The 22,289-nt window shown below is 44.6% G+C and overlaps 1 pseudogene; it reads left to right on the top strand.

The window, feature by feature from the left end:
• The first annotated feature begins 223 nt into the window (after window positions 1-223).
• On the top strand, window positions 224-1,199 carry LOC122899011 (annotated as a pseudogene).
• The last annotated feature ends 21,090 nt before the right edge of the window (window positions 1,200-22,289 follow it).

Consider the following 22,289-nt stretch of genomic DNA (forward strand, 5'->3'; position numbering starts at 1 on the left):
ATATAAGCTATCTGGTGAAAAATATTCATTACAAGATAATTATAATAAAAAAAATTTTTAATTAACTTAAATACACACTAATAAGGAATTGGTTTTAAGACTAAGGAAGAGCCACATAATGGATACATTCAGAGCCATTAAGAACTATAATGCACTCTCCTCCTCCATATCCAACAGACAACTACGTCTTCTGGTGCAATGTCAGCCGCATCCCTGAGGCAAGATGCTGAAGGTCAGAGTAAATGGATTTGACCATATTTGGCACCTGGTCACCGGGGCCACTTTTAAATCCAACAAAGGGGATATTGTTGCCATCATGATCCCTTCATTGGCCTTAACTACATGGTCCACATGTTCTGGTATGATTCCACCCACCACAAATTCCACAGCACAGTCAAGGTTGAGAATGGGAAACTTGTCACCAATGGAAAGCCCATCTCCATCTTCCAGGAGTGAGATCTTGCCAACATCCTGTAGGGTGATGCTGGTGCTGAGTATGTTGTGGAGTCCACTGAGGTCTTCACCACCATGGAGAAGGCTGGGGTTCACTTTAAGGGTGGGGTCAAGAGGGTCATCATCTTTGCCCCTTCTGCTGATGTCCCCATGTTTGTGGTGGGCATGAACCATGAGAAGTATGACAACTCCATTAAGATTGTCAGCAATGCCTCCTGCACCACCAACTGCTTGGCCCCTCTGGCCAAGGTCATCCATGACAACTCTGGCATTGTGAAGGGACTCATGACCACAGTTCATGCCATCACTACCGCCCAGAAGACCATGGATGGCCCCTTGGGGAAGCTGTAGCATGATGACTGAGGGGCTGCTCAGAATATCATCCCTGTTTCTACTGGTTCTACCAAGGATGTAGATAAGGTTTACCTGAGCTGAATGGGAAGTTCACTGGCATGGCTTTCCATGTCTCCACCCCCAGTATGTCAACCATGGATCCGACCTGCTGTCTGGAAAAAGCTGCCAAATATGATGGCATCAAGAATTTGGTGAAGCAGGTATTGGAGTGTCCCCTTAAGGGCATCTTGAGGTACACTGAGGATTAATTAGTCTCCTGTGACACCCACTCTCCCACCTTCAGTGCTGGGGCTGGCATTGCTCTCAATGACCACTTTGTCAAACTCATTTCCTGGTATGACAATGAATCTGGGTACAGCTACCTTATGCTCCACATGGCCTCTAAGAAGTAAGAGCCCCCTGGACTACCAACCCTGGTGAGAGTAAGAGGAAAAGAGAGGCCTCCAGCAGCTGGGGAGTCCTTGCCCCAACTCATCTTCCAATAGAATGAGAATCCCCCAACCTCCACAGTTTCCATCACAGACCCCTAAAGAAGAGGAGGGGCTTGGGGAGCCCTACCTTGTCATGTACCCTCAATAAAGTATATTGTACCCAGCCAACAAAAACAACAACAACAAAAACCAAAAATAACTATAAGGCAGATGTATATTTATTAGCATGGAAAGATGTGTCCTAGCTCTATCAAGAAAGCACAAAATCAAGTTCCAAAGGCTAGCTAAGATACTTTTAGAAAAGTAAAAAGTAAAAAAGTAAAAGTAAGATACTTTTTTGTTTTTTAAAATGTAGAAGGAGAAACAATTAACAATGACTTCCACTTGGTGGTAAAAGCATGGATTATTTTTTATTGCTTTTCTTTTGCTTATTTTTTCACCTTTCTAAATGAATTTTGACTAGTTTTGGAGTTCTAAATAATGAATTCCTGTGTAATTAAAATAGCCTTCGCCTAATGAGATGACATGATATCTGGAATTTACTCCGGTCGTCTAGGGGTTGGGCTACGGATGAAACAAGTCTGGCTCTGAGTTGACAGCCCTTGAAGTTGGGTGACTGGGTACCTGGGGGCTCATCTTACTTTGTTCTCTACTTCTGTGTATGTTTGGAATTTTTCATTCTAAAGTGTTTTCTAAAATACTCCTTTTCAGTACAAAGTGACATCTTGTCATCTTTTGTCCCTGCCCATCCCACAATACACCTCTAGAGGTCACAAAGGGCCAGCACCATGTCCAGAGACATTAAGGCTATCTGATATTTTGATTACTAAAATGGCTCCCCTCTCCTGTGGCCACAAAGACATTGAGTGAGACTCCCCCTTGCCCTCCTTTTCAGCCTACATGAGACAGCTGCCTGGGGCCAGCAGTGGGGACTTCAGTCAAAAGCTAACTTGTCCACGTGAGAAACAAATCCATAGCCTTAGCACCTTTAACAGTCTGATTCCTGGGTCGCCCCCTCTATGATGGCCGGCATTGCTTCCTCCCATGTGGGGCCATCTCTTTCTCAGTGGAAGGAAGTATGGAGAAATTAGTGGATTTGGCATACCCAGCCTAAAGATGGCTTCTTCTTACTTGGCTCCTGCCCTGTGCCTTCTCACCCAGGCATATTGGCCATAAAAGTGCCTAGCATGCAAAAATCACTATGAATATTCATGAAGTCATATTATAAATAATACTCCTTTAAAAATGAATAATTATTTGGCTAGTCTCCCTGGAAATTGAATTCCTCTCCCACACTTTGAGTCACTTGGAGATTGTTAATAACATTGGTCAGCAAACTGGAGCCCAAATCTGGTCCACCATCTATTTTCACATGACCTGCAAGACTAGAATGGTTTTTTAAAAAAACATTTTAAATTGTTGAAAAATTTGTTTAAAAAATAATAATATTTGGTGACACATAAAATTAAATTAAATTCAAATTTCGGTGTCCATAAATACAGTTTTATTGAAGCATAAGTCACACTCATATGTTTACCCATTGCCTGTGGCTGATTTCACACTACAATGACAGAGTCGTTTGCAACTCAGGCCATATGGCCCATGCAGCCTAAAATATTTACTCTGGCTTTTTAGAGGAAAAGTTTGCTGACCTCTGGCTTGAAGTTCTCCTAACCGCTCTTGTGGTTCCCCCTTGTCCAATAGAGCTGAACAGCAATGCCATCCATTGCCAGGAAGTGAGACTGTCCCTCACATATCAGCCTGCAACTGTCCAGATTTGAGGCTTTGGGTTTTAGAAATATTCATTTAATCACCCAGCAAGGATTTAATGACTGTTAACTTTGTGCCACATGCAGTTTTAAGTTCTGGGTTTCTGGGGCTTGATCTCAACTCAGGTCTTGATCTCAGGGTCATGAGTTCAAGCCCCACATTGGGCGTGAAGACTACTTTAAGTCCTGGGTTTCTAGCAGTACAGGAAACAAGCAAAAAATTCTCTCTTGGAGCTGAGGTTCTACTGAAGAGAGATGATTACAAACAAGTTGAATAATAATATGTAATAGGCTAAGTGGCCTTAAGTGCTTTAGAGGGAAAGAAAGAAAAAAAAAAAAAGCAAGCAAGGCAGGGGTAAGAGGGTTAGGGAAGGGGAGAGTAACAATTTCCAATCAGGTTAGGAAAGACTCCATGGACAAGGTAACAATTGTGTAAAGACTTGAAGGCAGTGAGGAGCAAGTCATGACTATACCTAGGAGGAGAACATTCCAGGCACAAGGAACAGCAAATACAAAGTCCTGATGTGCACCGTGCCCTTTATACTCCAGGATTATCAAAGGCAATGAGTGGTAGAGGTTGAGGTCAGGGGGGCGAGGGGTAAGGAACAGATCATTGGGGTCTTGCAAGCCATGTGAGTAACACAGCTTTCATCCAGAGTGAGAGGGAGGGCGATGGGGGATAAGAGCAGAGAAGTATCACAGTCTAATATCCAATTCCTTATTTAACATCTATCTAAAATATTTCACAACTTTAGATAAATGAGGCATACTTTTCCTTTTATTCTGATTTCTTAAGTTTAAAGAAGCATTGAAATGTATGAGAACAAGTATAAAAGTTTAATAAAAAGAAAAAAGCACATCAGTGAGGGATGCCTGGGTGGCTCAGTCAGTTAAGCATCTGCCTTTGGCTCAGGTCATGATCTCAGGGTCCTGCGGTCGAGTCCCACATCAGGTTCCCTGCTCAGCAGGGAGCTTTCTTCTTCTCCCACCCCCTCCTCTGGCTCATGCTCTTTCCTTCTCTCTCTTTCTCTCTCTATCAAATAAATAAAGTCTTTTAAAAAAGAGAGAGAGAAAGAAACAAAGCACATCAGTGAGTGTTTCAGTTATCCATTGCTGCATTAAAAATCAACGCAAAGCTTCGTCGTTTACCAGAACAATATTCTGTCATTTCCCATGGTTCTGTGAATTGAGTGGGATCAGCAGGATGATTCTTCTGCTCTTTTTGGCATCAGCTGAACTGGGCTGGAAAGTTCTAGTTTTTACTCACATATCTGGAACTTCGTTGTTCCTCTCTTTGGCCTTTCCTCATGGCTACCTCAGGCTTCTTCACAGCAGGATGGTTTTGGGGTTCAGAGCTGACTTTGAGAGGAAAAAGCCGAAGCTACTACACTGTTGAAGGCTAGACCCAGAACCAGCACAGCATCACTTCTGCCACGTTCTGTTGGTCAAAGCAAATCAAAAGCCAACTCAGCCCGAAGGATAAACGAGATCCTACCCAGTGATGGGTGGAGCTGTGTGTACTACTTGACAAGAAGGAATAGACAGTGGCCGTCTTTAGAGACTTCCCCCCATGGAACCCCCAACTCTTGAGCTCCTCTCCTCTCTTTCTGACCATTGTGTATGCATATTCATAGGTGTGATTAATAGGTAGTAACTGATTAACTTTATATTCTTGAATCATGAGATTCCCTAAGTCTTGAACATCCTTTTGAGAAGCATCCTGAGTCCAGCACCCATGGAGACTGTCCCTTTTCCTCCCTGATTCTGCCGGCCCAGCTGTCTGGCTGAGCCTCCTTGATGTTCCCGGGCATTGTCGTACTCCAATAGGCAGCTGCGCTAATCTCAGAAGATGGGGTGGGTGGTGTGGCATTCTACAGAATTTAGGGAATGCGACACAACTCTTTCCCTAGAAGAAGCCAAAACTTCCCAGACTGGCCGGATGCAAACTCACCATGATGTTGTCCCCTGCCCCCGCCCCCTTCCCTGTAGGAAGAGACATGGAGGATTAAGCATTTCAATCACCTCTGGACTTTAAAAACAAAAACAAGTCTTTGTTTGAAAATAAAATCTTAGATTTACAGAAGAGTTACAAAAACTGTACTAAGTTCCCCAAATACCTTTTGCCCAGCTTGATCTGATATTCTCTCCTTATATAACCATGGTACATTGTCAAACCTAAGAGAGTCACACTGGTACAATACTACTAATTCAACAACAGACTTGTTCAGTTTTCCTCCAAAGACCAATCTTCTGTTCTAGGGTCCCATTTGGGATCCTACGTTACCATTAATGTTTCATGTCTCCTTGGTCTCCTCCAGTCTGTGACAGTGTCATAGTCTTTCTTTGACTTCCATGACCTTGACACTTTTGAAGAGCAACAGTCAAGTATTTTATAGAATGTCTCTCGATTTAGGGTTGGCTGATGTTTTCTCATAATTACACTGAAGTTTACAGGGTTTGAGAAGACTCTCACAGAGGTGGGGTACCTTTTACCCCTTCGTGTCCAGGGGCCTGTGACTGTGATTACCTTGTTACTGGTGATGTCAACCTTGGCGTTCACTGCCCTGAAAGTGGCATTTGTGAGATTTCTCTCCTATAAAGTTACTACATTTCCCTTTCTGTTTTCTATCCCTTAGTGTTGAGCCCACACTCGAGGGGAGAGGAATTGAGCTTCTGGAGGAAGGAACTTTTGAGCTTTTAAAAATCCGCAGCACGCTTGGGCAGGGTTGCCAGCAGGGAGGGCCCCAAGCCTGCCCACTGACTTGCTGGTGACCTTGGATGAGTCACCCAGTCTCTCAGAGTTGGGATTTCCCTCCCTCTTGTGAAATCCACAATGGCATCCCTGCCCTACAGCTGTCTCCTGGGAGAAATTTCAACTGGTAATGCTTCAAGTTGCTGGAAGAGAGATCTGATGGGGAAAAAGGGTCCTTGCCAATTACAGCTGAAGTCTTGCCCTGGTCTATAAACATTTTCCAATCCTTAGGTCCATCATCCCCACAACGGGAGCGCCCCCTGAAAGTGATGAGGCCATCACTATTTTTATAAAATGGTCTCATGTTATTAACGTGCTAATACAGGCTAGATGTAGAAAGAAAATACTGGAGGGAAATATTTTTGTAAAGTGAAGTGTAATTTTTTAAAGGGAATCATTCCCCTGAATCAGACTTTTTGTATAAAATCACTTTCACTGACTGGATTTGCCTCCACCAAAAGGCTCCAGGAATTCCTCCCAAAACACATGCCATCTTCATACAAATGCCTTGGAAAAGACAAGTTTTCTACATTAACAGTGATGCATTACCTTAGAATTGTCAGTCGTCATAACCATTTCACATCCTTGAAGGTTTGTTCTTTCTTAGTGGAAAATGCTGGCCAACCTGTATTTTTGACTCTTGGAACTAACTATAGAACTAAACCCCAAGAGTACTGCTGTTTGGTGATTTTAGGAAAGATGTAATTTGGTGATTTTAAGAAAGATGCTGGGGAGGTAGTTTTTGTGGGGATAGCTCTATTTGCTGGGATTGGATGTCTTCCTCCATTCTTTAGAAATCACAGCCCTCTACCTGGGCTGCCATGTCTGCACAGGCTTTGCCATGTGCAACTCAAGGCCATCCCTCACAAAGGCTCTGATGTATTACCAACTTCAATAGGTGTATTACTTAGGTGTATTACCTAGGTGTAATACCTAGGTGTATTACCAACTTCAATAAAGAAATCCCTTAAAGAGTAGGTACTTGAGTCCTTATTGAACACAGATGTGTTGAGCCTGGTCTGTGCTATAGGCCATGTAAAGCACGACAAGGTGAACAGTATACACATGTACTCTACTCATGGACCTTAGACTGATGAGGAAGTGAGTGAGTTATCAGTCAATGCGTGGAACATGGTGAGTAATCTGATAGGATTAGTACAGGAGCTCAAGAATGTATGATGGGAGGTTCAACATAGGTTCAACGTTTAGAAGAGAAGAGTTAGAAGAGAACAAGAAGCTGTAGGACTGTTAAGGACCTGATGTGAAATAGAAACAAAGAAGAGCCATGGAATGTGGGACATTATGATCATCTCTCGCTTGTCCATTTCTGCCATTTCTTAGATGGGATCCCCTCCTCCCTAGCTTCAGAGGTAATTTCTGTCCTTTGTGGTAGTAATTGGGTGAAGTGGCCCAGACTTAACCCAAACAGCAAATGACATTCCCCTGGCCATAGGAATTGGCTCAGGACAGTCCAATTAGAGCAAAGATAAAGATTATTTCCCCCCCCCCCCCGGATATGACCTACAAAGCTTTATTTATTGTTGGAGGTCATTATACGACCATCAGGGAAAACAGACTGAGGACAAAACCAATACATCGTATAGAATTGCAAAGCCAGTGCCCTAATCAAACTGTACCTGAAGCCCACTTACCACTGATCTTTTGACTGATTCACTAGCTGATAAATCCCTTTGTTGTTTAAGTGAGCTTGAGCTGAGCTTTTTGCTATTTTCAGTGAGTCATGCTAATGAATGCCAAGGGAAGAGCAGTTTGAAAATAAGGGAGCAAACCCAACAGTGCTTGATGATAGGAACATGTCAAACAAGACAAGGACCAAAAGTGTCCATTGGATTGGGCAACATTTGTGACCTAGTCGAGATCAGTTTCAGTGGTGGGGGTAAGGTGGCAGAGAGAACCCTGTGCAGGCTTCTGCTGGACATGTGGGTAGACAGAGAACCCTGAAGCTATGAACCTTTGACTGTGCTTTGAGGGATGAGAGCAGTCCTAATGTCTGTCACTACAGAGAGACTGGAGTTTCTAAGATTTTAGACAATCTTCCCTGTTGTCCTCACTATCCATTAAAATCTCTGCCAACTCCATTAACTGTGGGTTCTGTGCTGTCCCATAGGCTTAACTGTAGAAGGGAGAGGACTCGGAATAAACTGTGTAAGAAGCTTCCTGCACGGGGTGTCTGGGTGGTGCAGTGGGTTAAGCATCCAACTCTTGGTGTCGCTTAGGTCATCATCTCAGGGGCGTGAGATCGAGCTGAAGCTCCCCGTTCAGCTCGGAGTCTGCTTGGGATGCTCTTTCCCTCTCCCTCTGCCTCTCCCCCTTACTCACTCACTTGCATCCCTGCCCCCCGCCAATAAATACATAAATAAATCTTAAAAAGAAGAAGAAGAAGAAGAAGCTTCCATCACAACTGACCAGTTAGATTAAATTTCAGTCTTCTTCCCTCTAAGCTAGGTACTCTATCTAAGCTCCTTGGGGGCAGGAATCACAAAGCCCTTGAAGAATTACATTAAAAACGCTATTAAACATTTTCTCTCCATAGGAGAGGAAGTGCCCCAAATTCTGCCTATGTTTTCTAGGGCTTCATGATTCCCGTGGAGCTGCAAGGCCTTGTGTGAAGCATTCTACCACTTCCCAGCTCCAGGGAACAAAGAAAGGATCCCACCCCATGCAACTAGCCCCTTCTTTCTGCCAAGCCCCCCGGAACCCACCTCCCCTCCAGGAATTGAGGCAGGAAGGGTTTACAGCTTCCTGACCTGTCTAAACTCATTCACACCAGCTCTGTCACCTCTCTCTGCCCCCCTCCCCATCTTCTCTCTCCTTTCTGAAGCCCAAATCTTCAATCATGGCCTTGGTAAAGCACTGGCTGTGGGACATGTGCCTGGTGATCATTCTCACTCAGTCATACCTCCATTCCCAAGTGCACAGTGAGCCCCAGCCCTCAGCTGCCGGCCCCACACAGCCCCTGGAAACCACACCCAGAAATGAGCGGCAGTGAAGACATCCACGCTTTAGGCGTGTCCTGGCACTAAACAGTTCCCTCCCCACAGCCTCAATTTTTCTCATCCTGTTAACCATCTGCATAAAAGAATTCACTGGTCCCAAAAGCGCTGGCTTCAGCCTGGCTTGTGGACTCACTGGTTGTGGAGTGAAGGGATGTAGAATCCGAAGGCAGCTCTGGCTGTCTGGCCAGGAGCAACCTTGTCTGTCCTAATGCTGGGCACTTCCCACCTGAGCAGAAGAAAGGGGTCTGAAGTGTTTTACGTTGACCTCTCTTAGCACTTATAATCACGGCCTGATTGTTTGCATACCCGCCAGTCGTCCTCACCAGCTCCTTGAGGGTGTGGCCATGAATAATTCACCCACTTGCCCTGCAGAGTTCTGACAGATAATAACTTCAACAAGAGTGAACGTGGACGGAGCTCTCTCTGCTCTAAGAATGAAATGAAGCCCTGTCTTTGTTTATCACCCTCACAATACCCTTCGGGGCCATCTACTATTAACCCCCACCACCCTCCATTTTTTTTTAACTTTTCATTTTGAAATAAATCCAGACTTACAGCAAAATTACAAAACTAGTCTAAAGAGTCCCCGCGTATCTTCTACCCAGTACCCCCCAATGTTAACATCTTGAGTAACCATAACGAAATAGTCAACACCAGGAAATGAACACTGATGTAATCCCACTAACTCATCTGCAAACCTCATTCAAATTTCACCAATTATACAACTACTGTACTTTTTGTGGTACAGAATGCAAGATTTCGTGTTGGGTTTAGTTGTCACGTCGCTGCTTTTCTTTCATCTGAGACAGTTCCTCCTTCTTTCTTTGTCTTTTATATAATTTTTTTTTTATTACAACGAAGCTAAAGCAGACACAGCTACATAGGAAAGTTGAGAAAAAGATACAAATGAAATTCAGATCAGGTTGGAGACTTAACACTTTTCTTGAAGACTCTTGGCCTGTTCGTTATTTGTAGAATATCTCTCCATCTGGACTGGCGTGTGTTTCAAGGTTAGATCCAGGTTATGTCTTTTGGGCAAGAATACCGGGAAATGCTATGCCCCCTTCAATGCATCATATTGGGTCGTACACGATGTCAATATATCTCTTTATTGAGAATGTCAACTTTGGTCACCAGGTGAGGTAATATCTGCCAGGTTTTGCTACTGTGAGGCTACTATGTTTCCCTCTATATTAAAAAATATCATGTCGGGAGGGGCATGTGGCTGGCTGAGTCAGAGGAGTGTGTGACTCTTGATCTCAGGGTCGTGAGTTCAAGCCCCAAGATGGGTGTAAAGATTATTTAAATAAATAAAACTTTTAAAAATATGTGGAGAAGTACTTTGAGGGTATATAAATATCCCAGTTTTTATCATACTTTAGCTCACTCATTTGAGCCTCAGTTGATGATCTTTGCTTGAAAACAATTACTGCTGTGGGTGTTGCCAAAGACGGATTCCCTAGGTATTTCCTTCTATACTGAAGATTGGAATTCTACTCCAAGGCAGATCCTTCTCCTCTCCTTTTTCTTTACATATTGAACTCCTCGTTTATGCCAGCATGGACTCCTAAAATATTAACTTCATTTTTCGGGTGAGAAAACTGAGGCCAAGAGCTGGTAGATGACACAATGTCCAGAGCCATAAAGCTGGGATGAGAAGGAACCCAAACTTAGACTCGGGCTGCCTGAGTGCTTACCTGCTTCCCTCTTCTCCCTGACAAGGTGAATCTTGTAACTCAGCATGGTTACCTCTTCGCTTTAGTTATCCCGAAGTTTACATCTAAAACCACCTTTAATGGGGCATCTGGGTGGCTCTGTCATTTGAGCATCTGACTCTTGTTTTCGGCTCAGGTCATGATCTCAGGGTCATAGGATCAAGCCCGGGTCAGGCCCTGGGTTGGCCTCTGAGCTCAGTGGGGAGTCTGCTTGGGATTCTCTTGCTCCCTCTGCCCCTCCCCCCACTTCTCTCACTCTCTCTCTCTCTCTCTCTCAAATAAATCTTAAATAAAATAAAACCTCCTGTAGTAATATTGCTAATTCTAACAAGATGCAAACTTTGACTCTGACATCCTCTCATTATTGTATCCTAGCTCTCTCTTCTCTTGTTCTCGTGTCTTTATCTGTGTTTCGTTGTATTAACTAGGTATATATATTTGTAAATCTCTTTAAATCCCTCTTTGAGAGAATGTTAGTAATAAATAAACACATCTGTGAGATTAGAACAGAGTGGGTTTTTTATTATTGTTTGAAAACAAAACAAAACTAATCTGATTGCCAGAGGATTGTTTCTTGACAGTAATGTCCACTGAGTGGTCTGTAAGCGAGTGTCCAGATAGGCTGTCAGAGGAGGTAGCTCTGACAGCCAGATACCAAGTGCTGAATCCCCAAAGCAGTTGTGTGGAGGGACCATTTTTAATGATGCTCTCTGCATCTTGATGACGCAACTCCAAATGGTTTATTCTCGGGCATTGTTTAAAGATTAAAGGGGCAGAGGTTACAAGCACTGAGCTCTCTGAGACCACAATTCTTCAAGCAGAGGCTTCCAGAAGATGAAATGCGAATCAAAGGGGCAATTTCAGGGCACACCAGCGTTACTCGGAAGATGCGGATGGTGGACCTCTGTGCTTGACTTTGCAGGATCAATTCTACCCCCTTCTGGGAAGTGTGCCTAATGTTCCTTTGGAAATGCAGGTCTCCTCCACTCTCAGCTGTGCGGTTAGGGTAAGCTGAATTCAAGCACGGGTTAAGAGGTTTAAGCCTCACAAGCCTGACTCTCCCGCGATGAGAATGACTGGTTCAGATATGCACAGGTAACAATCTCAGAGCCAGAGACCTGACATCCAGTTCCTGGACCCAGTAAGAGAGACAAGCTTCTCTGCTTTATGGAGCTTTATGGAAGAGATGCAGAGAGCCCCTGATGGTGGGGTTACAGGGTCTGAAGTCAGGAGCCACAGCAGCCATCTTGTAGTCTTGTGATGGAGTTTGCCTGAGAACCGAGCTGCACCAGAGAGCTGGAGCTGAGAGATGGAAATATGGTCTGAGCTGGGTCTCTGATTCCATCAGAAGCCAGATGATTTCCTGACTGTGACAAGAGCCAGTGAACTGCCGTTCTTTTATTAAAACGCTTTGGATAGAGTTTTCTATCCTTTGCAGGTGATAGAAGCGTGAATGATAAAACTGGCTGGACTGAAAGTCCGATTGAGTTTCAGAATCACTGGGGAGTTTCTTAAACACATAGATGCCCAGGGATTATGAGCATTTAATAGACACCCCCCGTAATTCTTAAACACACCCAAGCCTGGGAGTCACAACTCTCCAATCGCACACATTAGGACAGGCTGTTGGGGGGCACTCTGTGTGTCCCTTCTGCGTCCTTCCCTCCCACCGCATGCCAGGTGACAGACCCCCAGGGAGGAGCCCTGGCCCCGACACCTGAGCTTCCGTGCTTTCTATTTCCATGTGAAATCACTTGTGTTTTCCTAGTTGGTGGCAGATCCGCCTGTTTGATGTTAATGAGTATGTGAACCCAACAAAAACATAAAAGATGAAGCTCTTCCGAAGAGAGAAATTAGAAAATAAAGTGCTATCCAAAATGGGATGGGCTTGAAATTCGCCTTGAACCTCACCAGCATCTTCTCTGTCTTCCCAATGGGGCCCCTTTCATCCAGCTGAAGAAATCAAGATAGAAGGCCTTCCTGGTGAAAATCCTGCAAAACCAAACCTATCTGATTTTTCCAGACAAAGAAAATGAGGAATTTGGCTGATCAAAGAGGGCGCAGCTCCCCGCTTAAACTCCTCCTACCCTGTTAGACCTCCTGTAGTCAGGTGACACAAATTTCTCACACGTCAGTGACGATCCCGTACTCATTTTCAAGTAGCCCCTCACATCCTGGTGCAAACCTTAGCCGTCTCCTAATAACCCACTTTAGGACATGGATGTTCTGATCTGATATTATTAAATGGGAAGTGGCCGCTTTCTAATCTAGAGAGAGGCAGGGGCATTTGTAACAGCTAGAATCAAAGGCCTGGTGTCTTCTGTTCCTAATTATCAATAGTGTTTTATAATCTTATTAATATTGATACACAGTATACTGAAGATCTGTTAAGGCGTAATGTATGTGGAAGATAATTAACAGGATCCGAGTCAGATCAATCGCCTGTTTGACAGCCGACGGTGTGTGGCTTATAAATTATACATATTCTAGGTATTGCTCAAAATGTTTAAAGTTTCAGTCCAATCCCTCCGATCCAGCGCTGGGGGAAGGCATGAACCTAAAGGTACCGTCCCCAGCCTATTGGTGCCTCCTCTGCGCATGAAGAACTCACTCTTACTTAAAAATCAAAGGGTTCCATTAACCGCCAAGATCTACACACAGCATAAAAACACACCATCTCCTTGTAAAGTGCAGAAAAACAAAAGGTGAAATCTTGTAAGAAAAGAGATGATTAATAAAAGGAAGGTAATTTGGCTTTTGATTTCTGGAAGAAGGTAACAGTTGGATGTTTCAAATGGCAGAGCTAATCTTTCCTGCGGGTGCTAGTCTGTAGGAGGGTGAGACATTTGTTTGCAGTAAATACAATGAATGATCCCAGTTAATGTGTATGTTTGGGTAAATTCAAGAGCTCAGAATCTCCTGGCCACGTATTGTGTATGTGCATATGTGTGTAAACCTATGTGTGTCCATGTGTGTGCCTCTGTGTGTGCGTGTGTCCATGTGCACACATGCATTATGAGGGCAGTGGGCATTATTGTTTCAGACAACATCCCTTTAGGGACAACCCCATGCCTGTTCTGTAATAATCACATTCAGTCCATTCAGATGGGGCTGACCCTATCCTTGCCCCTGGGGTGAAACAAATTATCCCAACTGGCCAATCAGAGCCCTTCTCAGGATTTATTTTTCAGAACGCTCCCAAAAGACAGTGCAGTTTTCCCACTGGGTTTTTTTCTGGGTTTTAAGCAGAAGTGCCTGGTACTGCAGGCAGTCCATCACTTTGCCATGAGGTGGAAAGAGCCTGCCTGAGAAGAAGCAATTCACAGAAGAGCACAATGAAGGCAACGGAGTCCTACCGACATCCCTTGAGCCCCTGGATCCAGCTATGCCTGAAGTTCACACTTGGGCTCCCAATGACTGAGTTGATCATTAATTCCCTTTTCTGCTTCAGGCAATACAAATTGAGTTAACTGAAGAAATTCCCGCTAACACTTAAAAGAAGGCATTGCCCTAACAGAGGAGATTAGGACAGGATACTTGGCCCCTCCTTTTTTCCTCTCCATGGTGCAGATAAGAATGCTACCTTCAGAAAACATTCAGGGTCAGAAGTTGGAAATAAACATGAACCTCAAAAAACAGACAAACAAACAGACAAACTAGCTACAGCACTCTACATCAGAGCTTACAGCCCCTGTCAGAAGAGAGCCAGCATCCCAGAGAGGACCCAAATCAGGCAGTATCCTCACCTACCCTAGGGAAGTTACCACTCCAAAAGGATAACTCCAGAAGCCTGAACACTCCGTGGCGTTGGTAATGGGTCATTGTGAGGACAGGAAGAGATGTGGAGGTACGCTTCGCATCATGATGGTAGGTTCATAGAGGATGATGACCATGATGATACTGTGAAGCCTCATCTTCCTTTCTGGCCAGTTCTAAGCGCAATGTTAAGGTCAAAGTTGCTGACAGAGTGGAGTAGAATAGCTGTTTGTAGAATAACACCTTGACATACAAAAAAAGGTACCCAGTCTACTTCCTGAACAAGAAAAAAGATGCCTCCCCTAGACAGAAAAATCTGCAATGGAGAACAAGGCTCAGGAAGAGAAGTCAAGCAGGTTTTTGGCACCTGCTTAGCCCATTAGCTGGTGTCTTGTGCAGTATGCAAACTGGGCAACAGTATGTGGCCACACTCAGACAAGACTCCCCACTTAGCCTCCCCTAACTGCCTCTGCTCCGTTGGCTACTGCTCTTGCGCTCTAGAAAACATCCCATCCCGAGGTACCTGTGCCTGTGGCCATCTGAATGTTCGGGATGACAATGCCATTCTCTGCATGTGTGTCTGCTTCTCCCACTGAGGCTAATGCTTACCATGAGGCCACCCAGTTTGTACCCAAACCTGTTTCTGCCACTACATTGCAATCACCCAATTTAATTAAAAAGTAAAGTAATCAGTGAAATAGAAGTAAGAAAAGAGAGCATTGTGGTTTCTATGAAAACTAAATGAATGCTTTGGAAAGATAAGGACAAATTGCTAAAAAAAAAAAAAGTCTTAAAATTAAGGAATCTTTTAGGGGTAGTGGAAATGCATTATATCTCGATGGTGGTTTCACAGCTATAGAAAACTATGCAACTGTTAAAACTCATTGAACTGTGCATTGTAACTACAGGCCCTTTATTATATGTAAATTATCCCTCCATAAAATTGAGAGGAAACATAGTAAGTGTAAGTGAGACAGTATAAAGATTGGGGGAAATAAAACCCAAAAATCCTCTAGGAGTCTTGCATTCTGATTGTTCTGCAAGTGTCTTTAAGATTTCATTTCAAGAAAACCACAACTGGAGGGCACCTGGGTGGCTCAGTGGGTTAAGCCGCTGCCTTTGGCTCAGGTCATGATCTCAGGGTCCTGGGATCGAGTGCCGCATCGGGCTCTCTGCTCAGCAGGGAGCCTGCTTCCTCCTCTCTCTCTCTGCCTGCCTCTCTGCCTACTTGTAATCTCTCTCTGTCAGATAAATAAATAAAATCTTTTAAAAAAAAAAAAGAAGAAGAAAAAAAAATGAAAACCACAACTGGAAATCAGAAATGATGTGCTGCTGGCTTGGGCAAGAAAGAGAATCTGGAACTAGAAAGAGCAGACCCCTCCCTGTCCCCACAAAACCTGGGTCCTACATAAAAAGATTGGCAAAGAAAATGGACATTTATCGTGTTTGAATTTTAGAAAGTATTTAGTGTATATGTGCTTGTGTTGTTTTATAACGATGCCTTGTTTTAGCTGATTGAGGGGGATTAACTGTCAACGTCTGCCCGGATCCCAGCACACAGCAAGGCTTCCACCGTAGTCTTTGTCTTCATGAAAACCCATGAAATCATCCTCAAAGAGCGCATGGGCGCTTTATTTCAATAAACCCAGCACAATCTACTTTCCCTCCTTTCCTCTTGCAGGAACAGACTGCTGTTGGCTCAGACACAGGGAAGGGCCGGGTTGCACAACATGCTGGCTCCCACCTTCGGGGTGGTGGGATGCACACACTAGGCGGCCTCCCACCCAGGGAGCATGGGCTCACGCACAGGAAGGCAATCAGCGACGCCATTTACATGGCACACACTTTCTGTCACTCTCTATGTTGCCGCTGAGTTCTTATAACCCAAATGTGTATAATCCACCATATAAACACTTATACAGCAATTCCTTCTTGATGATGGACCCTAGTTCCTGAGCTGTGTGGTAGAGTCATGGGCTCTCCCACTTGGAGTCATGGAGCATGAGCAATGAGAGTGATCCATGAGAGTATCCTCCAAATCTCCTCTCTCTCTTCTATAGAATTCTATCCTACCTTCTGTGGCTTCACGGGGAGCACAATAGATCTCTGCCCCTTGAGCTTGGGCTGAACCTTTGATTTAGCTAATGCAGACATGGCATTAATAGGACTAAAGACACACGTGCCCCTGGCTTGTCATCTTTTGTCTCTACCACATGCCACGAACAGATCATGGCCCAAGAAGCCACTGGTCCACGGAGTATAAGAGACACATGGGACAAACACAGACCTAACCCAGTGCCTGAAGTCAAGCCCAGTCAACCCATAGCCTGAAGAGAGCTACTTTGGCCAGCACATGTAACCATGTGCTAGAAATATACATATTGGTCGTTGTAAGCTAACAAGACTTGGGGGGTCATTTGTTACGCAGCACTGTTGAGTAAAACCTGACTGATACAGAATGGAGGGATCTTAAAGAGCCTCTAGTACAACCCATTGACTTTACAGATGAAATTATGTCTAACTCTGTGATAGTGGGCTGGGCAGTTTTTGGTCTGTTTATTCATCTATAAATGAAAACATAGTACCTGTCTCACCCAGCTCTTGGGAATGAGATAAGGACATGAGATAGCTGTGAGAGACTTTGCCCAGTGGTATAATCGCAATCACACTGCTGTGATCTGTAAACTGTTGACAGCTTCCCATTGCCTACTGAACACAGCCAGCCTTGCTCGTCATGGCTCAGACACCCACTATGCACATTCCCGCCTGCTATAACCACATTACTTCTCGCAATAACTACACACGTTGCCACCACTTGAATTGTTTGCTCCTCCCCAAACTGTCTCTGATCTTTCCTCTGCCTGTGTCTTTCTCACTCTGGATGGTTTCCTTAGAATGCCTCTTTTCTTGTCATCTCACCCTTCGGAAATCTTCACGGTGTAACTCAAATATCACATCCTCCAAATTGTTTCCCCCATCCTGGTAGCTAAAATTAAGTCATATTTCCTTCTGGACACTTAACATGCTTTACTTGTATGATGAGCACTGGGCCCGAGTCCATCATACACACTAAATGAGAATCAGCTTTCTGAGCACAAGATCAGCTATTGTTTATTTTCATCTCCTACAGACCCAGCGTAGGATGCTCTTTGTGTTTACTGATGATGAAGTAAAGGTATCTTCCCCCAGCTCCAGGAAGCAAAGCCACCCTAGCACACTCTGGTGGTGTATTTCTGCCATGTTCTGGTCTACCACACAGTCAAGAAAGAATGGCGCTGACCACCCGGAATGGTGACCCAAATAGCAGTCATTTATGGGCCCTTATTCTGGTGCAGGACCTGGACTAAGCACTCTGTCCATATTGTCCTATTTAAATCTCCCAATGGCCCCCTCAAAGATTTGGTTCATTGAACTACGAGATGCTGCAGAGATTGCTATGTATTATCCTGTTCCTCCTGGGTGCCCAGCTAGACCACATTTCCCAGATTACCCTGCAGTAAGGTGTAACCATGTGACTGAGTTCTGCCCAATGGAATGCAAGAGAGGGTAGCAGGTGCAATTCTGACCACGCCTATAAAAAACCTCCAGGCCAATGCTCTGTCTTCTCTTCTATCTTTTTTTTTAAGATTTCACCCATCCATTTGACAGCAAGAGAGAGAGAGAGACAGTGAGAGAGGGAACACAAGCAGGGAGAGTGGAAGAGAGAGAAGAAAGCTTCCTGCTGAGCAAGGAGCCCCATGCAGGGCTTGATCCCAGGACCCCAGGATCACCACCAGAGTGGAAGGCAGACCCTTAAGGACTGAACCCCCCAGGGGGCCTCTTCTCACAAGAGATGCAGAGAATCCAGCCAATCACCTCAAGACATGGAAGTCGGTAGAGCTATAAAATGGAAAGAGCTTGGGTTAGTGAAGCGGGCCACAGGTGAAACACCACCTGCCAAATATTCCTGCGCTGGATGATAATATGATTGTATAGTCAGTTTCTACTTTATTAAGCCATTGGGATTTTACTTACTTGAAACTGCTACATGAGGAGACTAAGGTTCGGGTTGATTGGCTTTTGGTAAGATCCATAATAGTTGGATCTAGGATTTCAACTCAAACCTAGCTATCTCTCCTACTCCTGTGATTCTAACTACAATGCATATTGCCTTTCACCTAAAAAAAAAAAAAAAAAAAAAGAGGAGAAGAAGAAGAAGAAAGCAGCAAACCAATGAAAACAAACCTCCTAATGGAGCAAAATTAGGGTTTTTTAAACCGTGATTCCTTGTGGTTCAGAAATGTTCTCATCAGAATTCCCATGGAGTGGCTTAGTGAAAATACGAAATTGTTACCTACTTCAAGGCAAGAGGGAACTGGAGGGGAAATATGACATGCATCAAGTGCCCACACATGGCCAGGCATTTTACATACATGTAATCTCATTTACCCTTCACAATAACCTCGAGAAGCTAAGTGACTCACTCAACCTTCCCTGGCTAATGAGCGGCAACACTGGGATTCAAACCTGTGACCATCTGATTCCAAATCTAGTGGCTATTCTTCCCATTGCTCTAAGGAGGACACCATTTCTGGGTCCATTTCATTCATTCATTCATTCATTCACTCATTCATCCATTCAGTATTTGTTGGGTGCCTACTGTGGGCCAGGCACTCTGCTAGCCTCTAGAAATGTGGACCAAGACCAGGGTGATCACAAGAAGGAGGTCTAAGGCACTAAGTTTGAGGCACTCATTCTCAGGCATTCCCCCTGTACTCCCTGGGCCCTGAAAGTGAATGCCTCCTTGCATTTTGTGCCTTAGGCACTGGTTCACCTCACCCTAGCCCTAGATCTGATAGAGCAAAACCAGACACGGATTCTGCCCTCAGAGAGTTTATATCTTACAGTAGAAGACAGACAAGCTACCGACATTCCAGCCGCTATTGCAAATTATCGCAACCATAGTATCATAGTCCGATAAAACCACAGCATTTTATCCTGCCCATGGAGTCTGTGGCCAAGCATTCCGCAGGCATGGAAGGGATAGTCTGTCGCCTCTCCACACTATGTGGGATTCGGCTGGAAGCCTAGGCCAGGGTGAAAAGAACAGATCTAGCATCTCGCTGTGATGATGGAAGGTTTGGACAACCTGGAACTGTGCCAACCAGAGCACTATCTGTGGTGTCCCCATGTGGCCTGGGCTTCTGGGCAAAGCAGTCACTAGCTGCCCAAATCTACAAGGGAGGAACAACAGAAGGAGGGTCAAAGTATTGGTGGTCATTTTTGAAACCATCACAAAAATTGGCAAGAATGAATGATTTTTCTTCTGAAGAGAGGAGCAGAAAGACAACCTACTGAATGGGAGAAAATATTTACCAACCATGTATCTGATAAGGGATTAATATCCAAAATATATAAAGCACTCCTATAAGTCAATAGCAAAAAATCCAATCTGATTTTAAGATGGGCAGAGGATCAAAAGAGACATTTTCCCAAAGAAGACACAAATAGCCAACAGGCACATGAAAAGATGCTCAGCTTCACTCATCATCAGCAAAATGCAAATCAAAACCACAGTGGGATATCACCTTACCCCCCATCAGAATCGCCCAGCATCAATAAGCCAAGAAATAACACGTGTTGGCAAAGATGTGGAGAAAAGGGAACCCTCCTACGCTGCTGGTGGTGATGGAAATTGGTACAGCCACTCTGGTGGCGTAGACAGGATGCTCAAAAAATTTAAAAATAGAAATACCATATAATCCAACAATTCCACTTCTGAGTATTTATCTGAAGAAAATGAAACTAACTTGAAAAGATATTTCCACCCCCATGTTCATTGCAACATTATTTCTAATAACCAAGATATGGAAACAACCTAAGTGTCCATTAGGGAATGAATGGGTAGAGAAGATGTGAGATATATATAGATATATAGATTTTTTTTTCATTAAAAAAAAGGATGGAATCTTACCATTTGCAATAGCATGGATAGACCTCGAAGGCATTATAATGAGTGAAATAAGTCCAACAGAGAAAGACAAATCCTGTATGATCTCACTTCTATGTGAAATCTAAATAAATAAATAAAACAAAACGGAGCTCACAGATACGGAGAAAAGACAGGTAGTTGCCAGAAGGGGAGGGTTGTTGGCTGGGGGGAGTGAAAGAGGGGAAAGGGGTCAAAAGGTACAAACTTCCAGTTATAAAATAATTAAGTCAGAGGGATGTCATGTACAGTATAGCGACCATAGTGAACAATACCATATCGTGTATTTTGAAAGTTGCCAAGAGTAAATCTTAAAAGGCCTCCTCACAAGGAAAAAATAAAAAGAAAGAAAAATAATTTGTAACTATGTGTGGTCCAATAACTAGACTGCTGTGATCATTTCACAGTATATGCAAATATTGATTCATTATGATATAAACTTGAAACTAATCCAATGTACATCAATTATATCTCTCTATATTTGTACAAATATGTATCTCATATATATATATATATATATATATGCATATAACTTTAAAAATGGAAGTTAAAAAATCGAGGAATTAATTCCGAATCCTCAGGACATACGGAGAGCTAATTACAACCGCTCTTCAGAACGCTTGGTCACAAGTTATATATTTTATTTTGACCCTTCCTTACAAGGGCTTGGCTTCCACTCACAGAAGAAAGAGCAAAATGAAAGATCATCCAGTCCATCAGTTGCAATAATCACGATATTCCCCAAAACGGAGTAAACATATGCAGATTCACGAGAAGGGGAGGCAGGTGGAAAGGAGCACATTCTATGAACAGGAGAAACGGAAGGTTCTTCCGGGGGACTGGATCGGTGAGAGCAAATGTGCCTCATCCAGCCGTTCATTTACTCAACCGACGAGTCAGCATGGGCTGAGTCCCTCCAAGGCACTGGGCCCTCAGCTGGTGACCAGGGACGGACAGCTCTGCCTGGGACGGGAGCGAGGGCAGCCCCTGCTTCTCTGTAGCAGCTTCTCTAGTCCCAGGGTCAAGGCCGACCCATCACACACGACTGGTCCATGAGCAGCCTGAGTCCCTCACGCAGTAGAAGAGCTGAGGGTGACATTCGTCCTGTGGGCTGTCATCGCCACCAGCTCCTTTGTTATTCTCAGGACCACACTACCATCCATGCAACCTTGACGCCCTGAACGACCCCGGGCATCTGTAAAGGACTTACGGCTTCCGGAGCTCTGGCACTCTACCTCACCTCAAAACCTACAGGCAGGAGACCCAGCGTCCCCCTCAAGTCCCATTGTGCAGATGAGAAAACTGAGCTCGGTGAGCTAACCCCGGCCATGCCCCGACTAAGACAGCTAATGACGCAGCTCCACGTTGGTCTGTGGCCCAAAGGGTTTCTCAAAATTCTCAAGTCCCTTTTCTCCCAAACCCGTGTCTTTTCCCTGTCTTCCCTCCACCTCTGTCTTCCCTCAGTACCAGCCACTTAGAAATAAATGCATAAAGGGATCGCACAGACTCATAAAAAAAATGCGGGCCTGTCCGGGCCTCAAAACCTTCCCGATACACCAGGCCCGAGACAGACCCGCCATCCGCTCCACGGTACTGGCGAGCAAACCAGGCTTAGGAAGGTAGAGTGACTTTCTCAAGGTCCCCCTGAGAGAAGGAAGCTGTGATTGGAAGCTCAAGTCTCCATCTGTCTGATGGGAGGCCAACTTGGGCACCTCTGCCCCTGGGAACAACCCGGGGCTCCTGCACCCCAGCTCCTTAGGGGGGAAGAGAGGGAACCCTTATCCCCAAAGTGCTGGGCTGAGGTGGGGGCTCAGTGAGGCAAACCAGGGTGCCCGGGCTTGCCTAGAACGGGCTGAACATTCGCTGTCCTAGCTAGCCTGGGGGAAAGTGCCTCACTGATGCTCTCAATGATGCGTGTGGTCCTGGGTTAGGCCCTGTACCCCAGAAACCCAGGAACTGAAGGAAAGAGACGCACCATGCACTGGGGCGCGTTCCTCCCGCTTAACTCTCCCTTTGCTGTCCCGGCCCTGAGGACAAGGGTTTGGACCTGGAGCGCTGTTTTGTGTGCTTCTGC

This window comes from Neovison vison, chromosome 2, assembly GCF_020171115.1.
Source record: "Neovison vison isolate M4711 chromosome 2, ASM_NN_V1, whole genome shotgun sequence".
NCBI classification, from domain to species: Eukaryota; Metazoa; Chordata; class Mammalia; order Carnivora; family Mustelidae; genus Neogale; species Neogale vison.